The 13,415-nt window shown below is 44.2% G+C and overlaps 1 protein-coding gene across 1 annotated transcript in view; it reads right to left on the bottom strand.

Annotated features, from left to right (window-relative positions):
• The window catches only part of CFDP1 (craniofacial development protein 1), a 669,081-nt gene that overhangs the window by 486,701 nt on the left and 168,965 nt on the right, over positions 1–13,415 (bottom strand).

The following is a 13,415-nucleotide window of genomic DNA, read 5'->3' as shown; positions in this document are numbered from 1 at the left end:
GTGTTTGGTGCTGATAGGAGCACTTCTGTCTTGCTGTGCTGTTAGGAGCACTTCTGCCTGCTTGTATAAGCTTCCCTGCTTTACCCTTTTGGTTTCCCTGCTTTACCCTTCTGGTGCTGATAGAAGCACTTCTGTCTTGCTGTGCTGTAGGAGCACTTCTGCCTTGTCATGTGTCTTACCTGTATGCCTTGTTTTGGGCTGGGTGCCTGTGGGCAATCCTGTTTTGAACCCTAACCCTGTTTCTATCAAGCTTGTTCTGTATCCTATTCCCTGTCTGAGAATCCCGTATCCTCAGTAGTCCCGAACCCTGTGTTAGTCAAGCTTGTTTAGTATCCTGTTGGTCTAGTCTGTCTGCAAGCTAGGTCCAGTAAGTCCTGCCGGGCGCCTGCACCTGAGGGCTCAACCCCTGGGGAATGGTGGTCAAGCGCAGGTGAAGACCGGTTGCTCTGTCCTGCTTATTCCCTGCCTGCCTACTGCTGTAGTTCCAGTCTTGTGGTTCCAGTTCGGTTGTTCCAGCTTTGCCTGTCTACAGCTTCTCCTGCCTTGCTTGCTTTCCCAGTCCTGGTTAAGGGTCTTGCCTACTGCTGCCGTTTGTCGGCAGTGGTCCAAGGGCTCATGTGGTGCCAGTGTCCGAGAGCCTGAGACCGTGACAATTTATAACCTCTTAATTGGTTCAAAGGCCTATAAATCAGAGATCAGGCCAGGGGTGGGTGGGAGTTTGGGTGGGTGAGCGAGAATTAAAAGTTTAAACTGAGGCTTCCTGTGCCTGTTAGCTATGCTTTATACTGATACTCTAGTAACTGAAAAACAGCCCCCTTAAATGCTAGCCTATGGAACTGTAACAGAGACTTTATATGCTGAGAAAAACTATTCCTTATACTCCTTTACTAAGTGAGCACAGTAACTCAAAAAAAGGTCCCTAGGGTTACCTATTTAATTCTAAGTCTACCTTTCCCCATGTTTAAGAACAATTTCCCAGCAAATTCTTACCAATGATGATCTCTCCTTCTCTGGAACTCTTTTCAGAGCACCTCTTCTTTATCTTTATATTTAAACATTTTATTGAACAATAAGGGAGCAAATACAAATACTATAGATTCATATCATCATTTTACAACAATTTCTCATCCCTACCCTTCCCCCCCCCTTCCCCAACTCCCCCCCCCCCCCCCCCCCCGCCTTCCCTGTTTCTGATAAACTCTATCATGGGACATGTCTGGTGAGAAAAGGAGCCGTTTACGTGCCACCGGGTAGATTGTCATCAAAAATCTTTGCCACATACATTTAAAACTGTCATTGCACAGCAAATGAGGCCTTTTGCAAGCTACACCTTTCCAATTTTAACAAGTCTATCATATGTTTTCTCCACACAGACACCAAGGGCCCGTGTGTCTCTCTCCAATATAATAGGATCACTTTCTTCCCCATCAGTACTGACTTGCGTAGGAATTGTTGTAAACCTGATGGGGGTCTATCACCCAGCTGGAAGTCCTCAAAGAGAATCAAAGCTGAAACTGGAACGGACCACTTCCAGAGCTGAGATATAGTATTCATGATCTGTTTCCAAAAGTTGTTAATGTCTGGACACTGCCAAAACATGTGTGCCAAGGTGACCAGTTCCTGCGAGCATTTAGGGCAAGTACCCTAAGTGTCCATCCGCGCTCTGTAGGCTTTTCTTGGTGATATGTAGAGCCTTAAGACAAATTTGTACTGTAATTCCCAATATCTTGGAAATGTCTCTCGCCTTTGGATGGAAGTGAAATGTTGACGAAATTGGTCCTCTGTTAAGGTAATTTGTAAATCCTCGGTCCATTTACCGATTAGCTGCTTGAAGTTTATTTCTTCAGTCGTGTCCTTAAGATATCTGTGATGGAAACGCAAGGGTACTGCAGTACTAGCGTTTAAGGTGAGTGCTTCACTAAACACATCCTGCACATCTTCCGTCAAGTTGGACCACCCTAAGGAGGTAATGTAATGCTTTATCTGTAAATATGCAAGCCAATCGGTGGGCATCAAGCCAAAAGACTGGCTTAGTTCAGCAAAGGGTTTGACAACTCCCTCCTCTGTGATGATTTGGCTTAGATATTTTATCCCTTGTACTGCCCAGTGACGAAACTCTCTCGACTCTGTACCTGCTGGAAAGTCTGGGTTTTGGTGTATGGGCAAGTACGGGGTGCTCGCTGCAGAGAAACCATGCCTCCGACAGAGCCATCTCCACGTTGCTCTGGACGACCGCAGCAGTGGGTTGCTCACCAGTCCCCGGACCCGTGCCCCAGGTATCCTGTGTAATAGCCAACTGAGGTGAGCGGACGGCATCAAAGCCCCCTCCGCTAATCTGTCCGAAAAGTCACTAGACTCTGCAATCCAGTCTCGTATGTGTCGCATGGCACAGGCTATGGACAGATATTTAATACTGACCAATCCCACACCTCCTTGCTCTTTAGGTTTCTGCAAGATAGAAATTGGTAATCGTGGTTTCTTTCCCCTCCATAAAAATCCCTGCAAAGCTTTATGCAATATTCTTTCTTCTCTTCTCCTCAATGCCAGTGGTAGCATTTGGGACAAGTACAGCCAGCGAGGCGCTAGCATCATATTAAATAATGAAATGCGTCCCACCAGCGCCAAGGGGAACCTGCCCCATAGACCCAACAATCGTTTTGTTTCAATAAGTAAGGGAAGTACATTTTTCTCATACAGTTTCATAAGATCAACAGGAATGGTCATCCCTAAGTAAACAAGTTGTTCCATTGCCCATGTTAGTGGAAATGACCCTCTCCAAGCCAATTGAGTCTCCTCTTGCACCGGCATGGCTAAGGATTTAATAAGGTTTAACTTGTACCCCGAAAGGAGACCATACTCCTCTATAGCTTGAAGCAATCGTGACAAGGAACTCTGTGGTTCACTCAAAAGAACAAGGAGGTCGTCTGCATATGCGAGCACTTTAAGTTTACAATCATTCAGACAAACTCCTTTTATGCCCCCATCTGCACGAATCATGCATAATAATGGTTCCAACACTAGAAGGAACAACAATGGGGATAGGGGGGCAGCCCTGTTTGGTGCCACGACCAATGGGAAAAGAATCTGTCTGCACTCCATTCACTAGCAGGCGAGCATGGGGCACAGTATACATAGCTTGTATAGCATCTAAAAACCACCCATGCAATCCCACCCTCCGCAAAGTTGTGAACAGGAAAGGCCAGCCCACCCTATCGAATGCCTTTTCTGCATCTAAACTCACGATCAGATATGGGTTACGGCTGACCTTCCCATGCAGCAGGGCGACTATGAGTCTCCTCACATTGATGACAGACTGCCTACCCCTCACGAACCCCACTTGGTCTCCTTGTATCATCTTAGGTATCAACAGTGACAATCTCTCTGACAAAATTTTGGATAAGATCTTTATATCAACATTGATCAGTGAGATTGGTCGGTAAGAACCCGGGTGCATGGGATCCTTATACCCTGGTTTGGGTATAAGACTAATCAGCGCTGTGTTGGTGTGTTGGGGGAATTTCCTATCTTCCACTACTGTTGTGTAATAGTCTAAAAGGGGGCCAGTAACCTGATTCTGCAAGATCTTAAAGAATTCGCCCGTGTAGCCATCGGGCCCAGGGCCGAGGAGAACTTTAAAGCTTTGATGGCTCTCTGAATCTCCTTAGTGGAGACTGGGGAATTAAGCGCCTCCACCATCTCCTCCAACAAATGTGGCATACCATATTGCTCTATATATTCCATCATTTCCACCTCTGACCTCCGCGAGATCTCTGGTGCATATGATTTGGCGAAATAATTCCTAAAAATCTTGGCAATCTCAGAGAGATCTGTAGTGAGAGCACCGTTTTCATCTCTCACCACTGATATGTAGTGAGATCTCCGCATTCGTTTAGTCAATCGCGCCATCATGCCACCAGTTCTCTCCCCAAATCTAAAAAATCTGTATTTCTGATAAAGGAGTAGTCTAATTGTTTTTTCATGAATTAAACTATTTGAGAGTCACTCTAGTGGCTGCTAATGTCTCGTACATGGTCTGTGTGGGGCATCTTATATATCTCTTTTTTAGCGCTCTCAGCTTATTTTCCAGCTCCACTATTTTAGCAGTTATTCTACGGTTCCTCCCACTGACATACGATATTATATCCCCTCTGATCACTGCTTTCGCAGTTGACCAGAACAGTACAGGGTCGTCTGCATGCTGACTGTTAGTGGAGATAAATTCCTGCCATTTAGATTGTAGATAGGTGACAAACTCCCTTGAAGATGATAGGTAGGCTGGGAACCTCCATTGTGGCGCACACTGAAAATAATAGGCGCCTCCAAATCCACCCATATCATCACATGGTCTGAAATCCCCTTGGGCCCTATTATAGCTTCAGAAATGTGTTGGAAAAGATGCTGCGTTACAAAAATATAATCCAGCCGAGATTGTGTTTTGTGTGCCCTAGAAATATGTGTGAAGTCTAGTTCCTCCGGATGGAGAAGTCTCCAAGGGTCCACCACCCCCCATCGTTGTGGTAAATAACTCCAACTCATTAGGTGAATGAGTTGGTCTATGGGTTCCCTGTCCTGTGCGATCTAATATTAGATCTATCACCGCATTCATATCTCCAGCTATCACTAATTGCAGGTTTGGATATTTCTGACATTCTTCTAACAGGTGTGCAAACAATTCTGTCTTGTTCCCTACAGGAGCGTAGAGAGCCACCAACAAAAACTCTTGACCCTGCAAATTTATTTGAAGCCCCACAAATCGTCCCTCTATGTCTTTAAATAGTAGTTTGGCATTGTAATGTAGAGATTTATTAAATAAAATGGCCACTCCCCCTCTTCGCCCGTCAGCAGGAGAATCATACACTTCCCCAACCCAGTAACGCATTAGCTTTTTGTGCTCCTCTGATGAGAGCCTCATTTCTTGAAGACAAGCTATGTCTGCACTTTGCCTTTTCAAAGCCTGTAGAATTTTTGTTCTCTTGGCTGGTGACGTAATGCCACATACATTCCAGGATACAATTCGGACACATCTACCCTTATGTTTAACCATTATCCATGAACCAAGACTTTATAAAGCAGGATGCTTTAAATCTCAGCCCCGGGGCGCCCAGCCTCTCCCCAGGGAATCTCAAACTATTCTTTCTAGCGTGTCTGTTTGGTACCCACTGCACCCAGTTACCATTCATTCGTCCCGCCCTTCTCCCTACCCAGACTAGATTAATTCCTTTAATATATTTGGATTCCTGCTCCCGGTTACGTTTCCCGCCCTCCCTCTCCTCCCCTCCCCCCTCCTGTATCCTTTACATGCATCCAACCCACGAGTGAGTCAGATATCCAGGTCATGTTCAATGCTATCGGCCCCATCCCAGTCTTATATGAAACATTCAAACTCTCATAATACAATTATTTATAACATACCTGTCAGGTGCATTATTTAACAGTAAGTAATAAACTCTGTACATTTTATACCAATACTCCATTATCAGGCAAAACCGTATTACCACTCTCAGTACTAGAAAACAACTGTCTCACTTGTCCAACAACTGTGTCACATACTCTTGTGCAGGCTCAATGGTGGTAAACGACTTCCAGTGGTGGATTTTAAGAATCGCCGAATATAGCAACAAAAACGTTATGTTGTTCTCGTGGAGCTTCTTGCACAAGGGAGTAAACTGCTTTCGTTGTTCCTGCAGCATCATTGAATAATCCTGAAATATAAGGATCTTATGCCCTTTGTATTGCAGAGTAGCACGCTTCATACGATATCCCCTTAAAATTTCCACCTTGAGGGTATAGTTATGAACTTTTATCAGCACCGCTCTTGGAGTTCGGCGGCCATCTTGGAGTCTCCCCACGCGGTGCGCCCTCTCTAAGCATAAGGGCCCAAATGTGTCTGACAAGGCAAGTTCTTCAGCCAGCCACTTCTCCAGGGTCGACGGGAGATCTCTATCCCCTATTTCTTCTGGGAGTCCTATGATTCGCAGATTCGCTCTTCGAGACCTATTTTCTAGGTCGTCGATTTTCTCCGCCATCCTGCTCACCTGTTTCTGAAGCTGCTCCACTGCACTTTCCGTTACCGGAGCCGCATCCTCTAATGCGGAGACCCGACTTTCTAGTTCTCCTGCTCTTCTATTAATGTCTGTAAGTAGCGCTTCGATGCTTACTATTCTCTCCTCTAAGCGAGTAATTTGCTGCTCCAGTGCTTTCCCTACTGCAGCTATTATTTGCGAAACTTGTTCCTCGGAAAAAACTGTTCCCTCCTGGTGCTTTTTCTCCTCCATCTTTGCTCCAGGTGCCTTCGTCTTTTCCTTCTCGCGCTTCACACCCTTGCCTACCATGCCGCTCGGGGAACTCTCCAAAAACTTTTCCATTCACTCCGCACCCTTGTAGTTGTCGGGATTAGTTCCAATACTTTTTTATTGAGAGTTTAAGTTGCGATTTTAGGGTTGGGGCCTCGGAGAACTAACGCTGCACGTCTGGCTCTCTCAAAGCATCACGTGACCTCTCCTCTTCTTTATCTTTATCAGCTTCTACATATTCTTCCCCTTCCTCTTTCAGTTTCACAATGCCACTTTTGCATTTCCTCCTATCACTAATATATCCAAAAAATGCCTTGCCCTCCATTTTACTGTATTGGCTATTTTTTTTCTTCTATTTGCATATTTGTTTTTGTGACTACTTTACCAGTTTCTCTTAGCTTTTCCAGACATCATCACTACTTTTGAGAACCAAACAACCTTCTTTTCCTCTTACTTACTTTCCTTACAAAAAGGTTTGTTGCCCTCCAAATAGCTCCTTTCACTTTGCCCAAAAAATCTGACTGCTGATAACTTCCTAGGGGTCTTGGCCTACTCCTATTTGGATGAAAAGATGATGGTAGTGTCAGAACATGTTGATATCTGGAATGTATGCTTAGCAATGACATTGGGAAAAATGGTTAATCTAAAGAAAGTCCCTATGCACTATGCACAAACACTCCCTGCGGTTCTCCCAGAACTTTAGGTCCTTAAATGTCAAGGGCGCCAACTTGAAAGAAAATTGCCCAAATCTCACCTACATGAAGACAGGCTTAACTGTAAGAAACACATGGCAATGTACAGTCAGACCTTAACAACAGCCAAAAAACAACATTTCTCTCAACATATTAAACAAAGCTGCAAACCAAGCAACTATTTAAAATAGTATACAGCCTACTGCAAACTACACAACAAAACCAGACCTCCCAGTCACAGCACACCAGCAATGATTTTGCCACATACTTTGCCAACAAAATTAAAGATCTCCATCAGGATCTGCAGACAGTCTCATCAAAACTCTCACCAGCTAACAAGAACACTCCCTCTCTTCTATCATGCACAGCCATCTAGGTGTCAGGTTCTTAGGTTCAGAGCCCGCGGGGCCGGGCTCTGGAGGAAACGTGAGCCCTTGGGCTGCTGACGAGGAGCGACAGCAGCAGGCAAACCCCACCAACCAGCACTGGGCAAGCACACCGGCAAGGGCTGCAGGCACCGCCCAGCGAGCCGTAACACATGGACTGGAATCCCCTGGACTAGAGGACACCGGACTGGTCTGCACTGGACCGGAACACACTGGACCGGAACACACCGGACTGGAACACACCTGACCGGAACACACTGGACTGGTCCATACAGCTTCACCTGCACTTAGCCACTGCCCCCCGGTAAGGCCGGCAGGACTTACCTGATACCGGATGACACAGGGATCAGGACTAGAACAAGCTGAAAACAGAAGTACTCCTAAATCCTAAACTTACATAAGTGCTCCCAAGCCCTAAACCAACAGAAGTGTTCCTAACAGTACTAACAGGCCTAAGCACTAAACTAACAGGAGTGCCCCTAGGCACTAAGCTAACAGGAGAAAGCAGGGAACCTAATATTATTTTTATTTATTTTATTGCTTTTGTATCCCACATTTTCCCACCTATTTGCGGGCTCAGTGTGGCTTACAATACATTGTGACGATGGAAGTACAATAAATTATTACATGATTATGGTTACATTATGAGGGTTAGAGTTAAAACAATGTCCAGGTATCGATAAGGGGGAAAGAACAATAGTGAGGACAGAAAGAGAAAAAAAAAAGGCTGGGTGTGTTAGAATTATGGGGATAGGTGTACTAGGAGAATGTATTGATGCGTTGCCAACAGTGCGTGTGGACTTCATGTGCTTTGATCCTTTTGATAGATTTTTTCAAAGAGATGAGTCTTTAGTAGTTTGCGGAAGTTGGTTAATTCATAGGTTGTTCTTAAGTTTCGCGGTAGTTTGTTCCAGAATTGCGTGCTCATATAGGAAAAGGTTGATGCGTGCATCACTTTGTATTTTATGCCTTTGCAGTTTGGGAAGTGGAGGTTAAGGAAAGTTCGAGACGATCTTTTGGCATTTCTGGGTGGTAGGTCTATTAAGTTGGACATGTATGCTGGGGCTTCACCGTTAATGATTTTGTGGACTAGTGTGCATACTTAGAAAGTGATGCGTTCCTTGAGTGGGAGCCAGTGCAGCTTCTCTCGTAGTGGTTTCGCAGTTTCGTATTTTGGTTTCCCGAAGATGAGTCTGGCTGCTGTGTTCTGGGCTGTTTGAAGTTTCCTCAGTATTTGCTCTTTGCAGCCTGCGTATAGTGAGTTGCAATAGTCAAGATGGATGAGTACGAGTGATTGCACTAGGTTGCGGAAGACGGATCTTGGGAAGAAAGGTCTTATTCTCTTCAGTTTCCACATGGAGTAGAACATCTTTTTGGTTGTGTAGCTTGCGTGGGTTTCAAGTGTTAGATGGCGGTCGATAGTGACTCCGAGGATTTTTAGGGTTTCTGAGATTGGAAGGTTTAGGTTTGGTGTGTTTATTGCGGTGAATTCATTAGTGTTGTATTGGGAGGTGAGTATTAGGCATTGAGTTTTTTCTGTGTTCAGTTTTAATCGAAATGCATTTGCCCAGGTGTTCATGATTTGTAAGCTTTGGTTGATTTCGTTGAGGATTCCTTTAGTGTCCTGTTTGAAAGGGATATATATTGTTACGTCGTCAGCATATATGTAAGGGTTGAGGTTATGGTTTGATAGGAGTTTTGCCAAGGGTGTCATCATCAGATTAAAAATAGTTGGTGAGAGGGGTGATCCTTGTGGTACTCCACATTCTGGTGTCCATGCTGCAGATGTGGTTGAGTTTGATGTGACCTGGTATGAGCGCAAGGTTAGGAATCCTTTGAACCAGTTGAGGACATTGCCTCCAATGCCAAAGTATTCAAGTATGTGTAGTAGGATTTCGTGGTCGACCATATCAAAGGCACTTGACATGTCAAATTGTAGTAGGAGTATGTTGTTGCCGGTTGCAATCATTTGTTTAAATTTAGTCATCAGGGTAATTAATACTGTTTCTGTGCTGTGATTCGATCGGAATCCTGATTGGGCGTCATGCAGTATGGAGAATTTGTTTAGATAGTTTGTGAGTTGTTTTGTTACAATCCCTTCGGTTATTTTGGTTATTAGTGGTATGGATGCTATTGGTCTGTAGTTAGTTATTTCGCTTGCACTCTTTTTAAGTCTTTGGGTATTGGTGTAAGTAAAAGTTTTCCTTTTTCTTTTGGGAAGAGTCCGTTTTGTGCATGGAGTTTATATGGTTCGTTAGGTGCTTCTAAGCACCAAGCACAACAGCTCTACAACCCTAAACTAAGGTGCTCTTAAGCCCCAAACTACCAGCAGTGCTCCTAAGCACTGAACAACAGAAGAGCTCCTAGCCCTAAAAGGGAAAGCAGGGGAGCCACAAGGGAAAAGCAGGGAAGCTAAACACATAAGTCAGCAGTGCTTCCAAAGCACCAAATACAGCAGAGCTTCTAAAGCCCTATACACAGCAGTGCTTCCAAAGCACCAAACACAGCAGTGCTTCCAAAGCACTAAACACAACAGAGCTTCTAAAGCCCTACACACAGCAGTGCTTCCAAAGCACCAAACATAACAGAGCTTCTAAAGCCCTACACACAGCAGTGCTTCCAAAGCACCAAACATAACAGAGCTTCTAAAGCCCTATACACAGCAGTGCTTCCAAAGCACCAAACACAGCAGTGCTTCCAAAGCACTAAACACAACAGAGCTTCTAAAGCCCTACACACAGCAGTGCTTCCAAAGCATTAAACACAGCAGTGCTTCCAAAACACTAAACACAACAGAGCTTCTAAAGCCCTTACACACAGCAGTGCTTCCAAAGCAACAAGAGGGAAAAGCAGGGGAACCACCAGGGAAAAGCAGGAAAGCCAAACACAAGAGTCAAAAGTACACACTGAAGCGCAAGCCGCAAATGCAAACTTTGCGAAGGCCCTGAAGGAAAGGCCCTGCCTGATGATGTCACCACTACCAGACACTGGCAGACAGCATACTGAAACAGAGCACACTGAAACCGAGAGAAGCTCAATACACCCAGGTGCAGTATAGCAGAGCAATTAGAGCTGTGCTGGAAGCAACCAGCACACAGAGGCAGAGCTAGCTCAGGTAACACACATAGCTGCAGTATAGTAAAGCAATTAGAGCTGTGCTGGGAACAGCCAGCACATAGAGACAGAGCTAACTCAGGCAACCCACCCAGGTGCAGTATAGTGAAGCAATTAGAGTCATGCTGGGAGCAGCCAGCCTACAGACACAGAGCTGACTCTAGCAAACCAGACAGAAAAAACAGAAATAGAAGCCAGCACAGAAGCTGACCCCCAGAGATAAGGTAAGTCTGGGAGAGGTCACGGCCACAATCGTGACACCAGGACTCATTCAACCAGGTCACCAAGAAAGCTCTTGAAAAAAAAACCCTGCAATCTTGATCCCAGCCCAGCAGAGATTGTACAGCAAGCAAACATAGGCCTCATTGAAGGGGCCTCAAAGATTGGTACCTCCTCTCTTGTGGTAGGGCAGCTGCCAACACCACTAAAAAGAGCTGTGGTGCACCCCTACTGAAAAAAAGCTCCCTTGAGCAGGACCAGCTTGAACACATTCTCTAACATTCTTTTCTGGCAAAACTTATAGATTAGATGGTCTGCATTCAACTCAACAATTGGCTCAATTAAAGTAATTAGCTAGACCCATGTCAATGTGGCTTCAGATTTAGGTAAGGAACACAGACAGGTTTTGTGCCCCTTCTCGATGATCTGCACAGAAACCATGAGAGCAGATCTTCCTCAATACTGGTATTACTGGGATTTCTCAGCAACCTTTGACACTGGATTATAATATCATGCTTATGAAACTGGCAGAAACAGTTATCAGTGGTAAAGAATTTACATAGTTCAAATCCTATTTGTCAGACAGACAACAATCAGTTCTCTGCAACAACAGCACATCATTACCTTCAGCACTGAACTGTGGGGTGTCACAGGGATCCATACTGTCTCCCACTCTATTTAATATCTACCTCAAGCCGCTGGCTGAGCTGCTTCAGTTGACTGGCACAAAATTCTATATCTATGCAGATGATCTGCAACTGCTCATGCCTGCTGAACCAGATCTACCTGCAGTTTTGAGTAAAGTGACTGCTTGTCTAACCACAACTCAGGAATGGGGAGAAAACAAACCCCCCCAAACATAAGTACATAAGTGTTGCCATACTGGGATAGACTGAAGATCTATCAAACCCAGTATCCTGTTTCTAACAGTGGCCAATCCAGGTTACAAGTAACTGGCAAGATCCCTAACAGTAAAATACATTTTATGCTGCTAATCCTAGAAATAAACAGTGGATTTTCTCAAGCCCATCTTAATAATGGTTTAAGTCAAGAACAAGACAGTGGTTACAGCAACAAATAGTATTTATTATGAACAGGTCTAGGAATTTTTAAGTAAAGAAACTGTTAATTACTCCGAAAAATTTTACTTTCAATGTTATCAGTTTCCTTTTACAGATATAGCTACACACTCCCATCAAAAACTGAGTAGAGAATCAGAATATCAGATAAGTATTACTATTCAATTAATTTTCTGTTTTACAGTTAACTGTCTTTAAAGAAAATGTTTTCTTTCAAAGAAATGACTTTTTGTGTCCAAGTTTTGTCTTTCAGAGCCCTTACGGATCTGAGTCTTCCCTATCAGGTAAGGGGGTATGTCACTATTATCTGACACTGTATCATTTCTCTCTTTCCAGGTGTTTGAGTACACTTATGCGTAAAAACTGTGGTCTTTCTTGAGTCTTCTCTCTTCTCCTTGCTTGAAGGGTGGGACCCTTTGCTTCAAGACTGCTTTGGTGTGGACTTTGGAACTGTGTCCTACAAGTCTAAGCTTAAGTAACTCAAAAGAGAATCTGCCTTCCTCGCTTGTTTCAGGTTTACTTTTTTCCATGAGTAAAGGGTTTACTTAGGCCAGCTACCTATTTAAAGAAATCATTAATCGAGGTCCTTTACTTTGACAACTAGCTTGTCACTTTTGTCCCTGGACTAAAGAATGGCACAGGTAGTTTTTCAGATCACTTTCTCTCTCACACATCCATTCCCATACACACTCTTGCCTTGTTATTACGACGGAACCTATGCTCATAGGCCTTAAGCCTTACACTCAGGCCCACCATTTTTAAGCAGCTGTACTAAAGAAAATTACTTTTAAAATAAATCCCTCTTTCCTGGGACTCCAACTTTCAAAGAAAGCTTCAGTTGTTTTCTCTGCTCTTATTCGCATAGCATATAGTACCCCAGTCACTCTCACTGCCGTACTACCTCACTAGTAAGCCAGCACCTTGACCCCTGTAGGCCAAACTCAGACCTTGTAGGCCCACCTCAGAAATAACTGCTCTGAGAAAATAAAATTCCCTTCTCTCTGCGACCACGCTCTCACTTTTAAAATAAAGCTCCTGTCACTATACCAATCGCTCTCACACTCCCCCACACACTGCCCATGGTGTCAGAATATGAAAATATTTTTTTCATAAGAACATAAGTACATAAGTAATGCCATACTGGGAAAAGACCAAGGGTCCATCGAGCCCAGCATCCTGTCCACGACAACGGCCAATCCAGGCCAAGATCACCTGGCAAGCTTCCCAAACGTACAAACATTCTATACATGTTATTCCTGGAACTGTGGATTTTTCCCAAGTCCATTTAGTATCGGTTTATGGACTTGTCCTTTAGGAAACTGTCCAACCCCTTTTTAAACTCTGCTAAGCTAACCGCCTTCACCACTTTCTCCGGCAACGAATTCCAGAGTTTAATTATACGTTGGGTGAAGAAAAATTGTCTCCAATTTGTTTTAAATTTACGTAGAGGAGTGTGGTAGCCGTGTTAGTCCACTCTTAAGGTTATCAATGGAAATCAAACAAAATAAAACATGGAAAAGAAAATAAGATGATACCTTTTTTATTGGATATAGCGAATGCTACATACCTGTAGAAGGTATTCTCCGAGGACAGCAGGCTGATTGTTCTCACTGATGGGTGACGTCCACGGCA

Source organism: Microcaecilia unicolor, chromosome 5 (genome assembly GCF_901765095.1).
Source record: "Microcaecilia unicolor chromosome 5, aMicUni1.1, whole genome shotgun sequence".
Lineage (NCBI taxonomy): Eukaryota > Metazoa > Chordata > Amphibia > Gymnophiona > Siphonopidae > Microcaecilia > Microcaecilia unicolor.
This window is presented reverse-complemented; position numbering and strand designations above follow the sequence as displayed.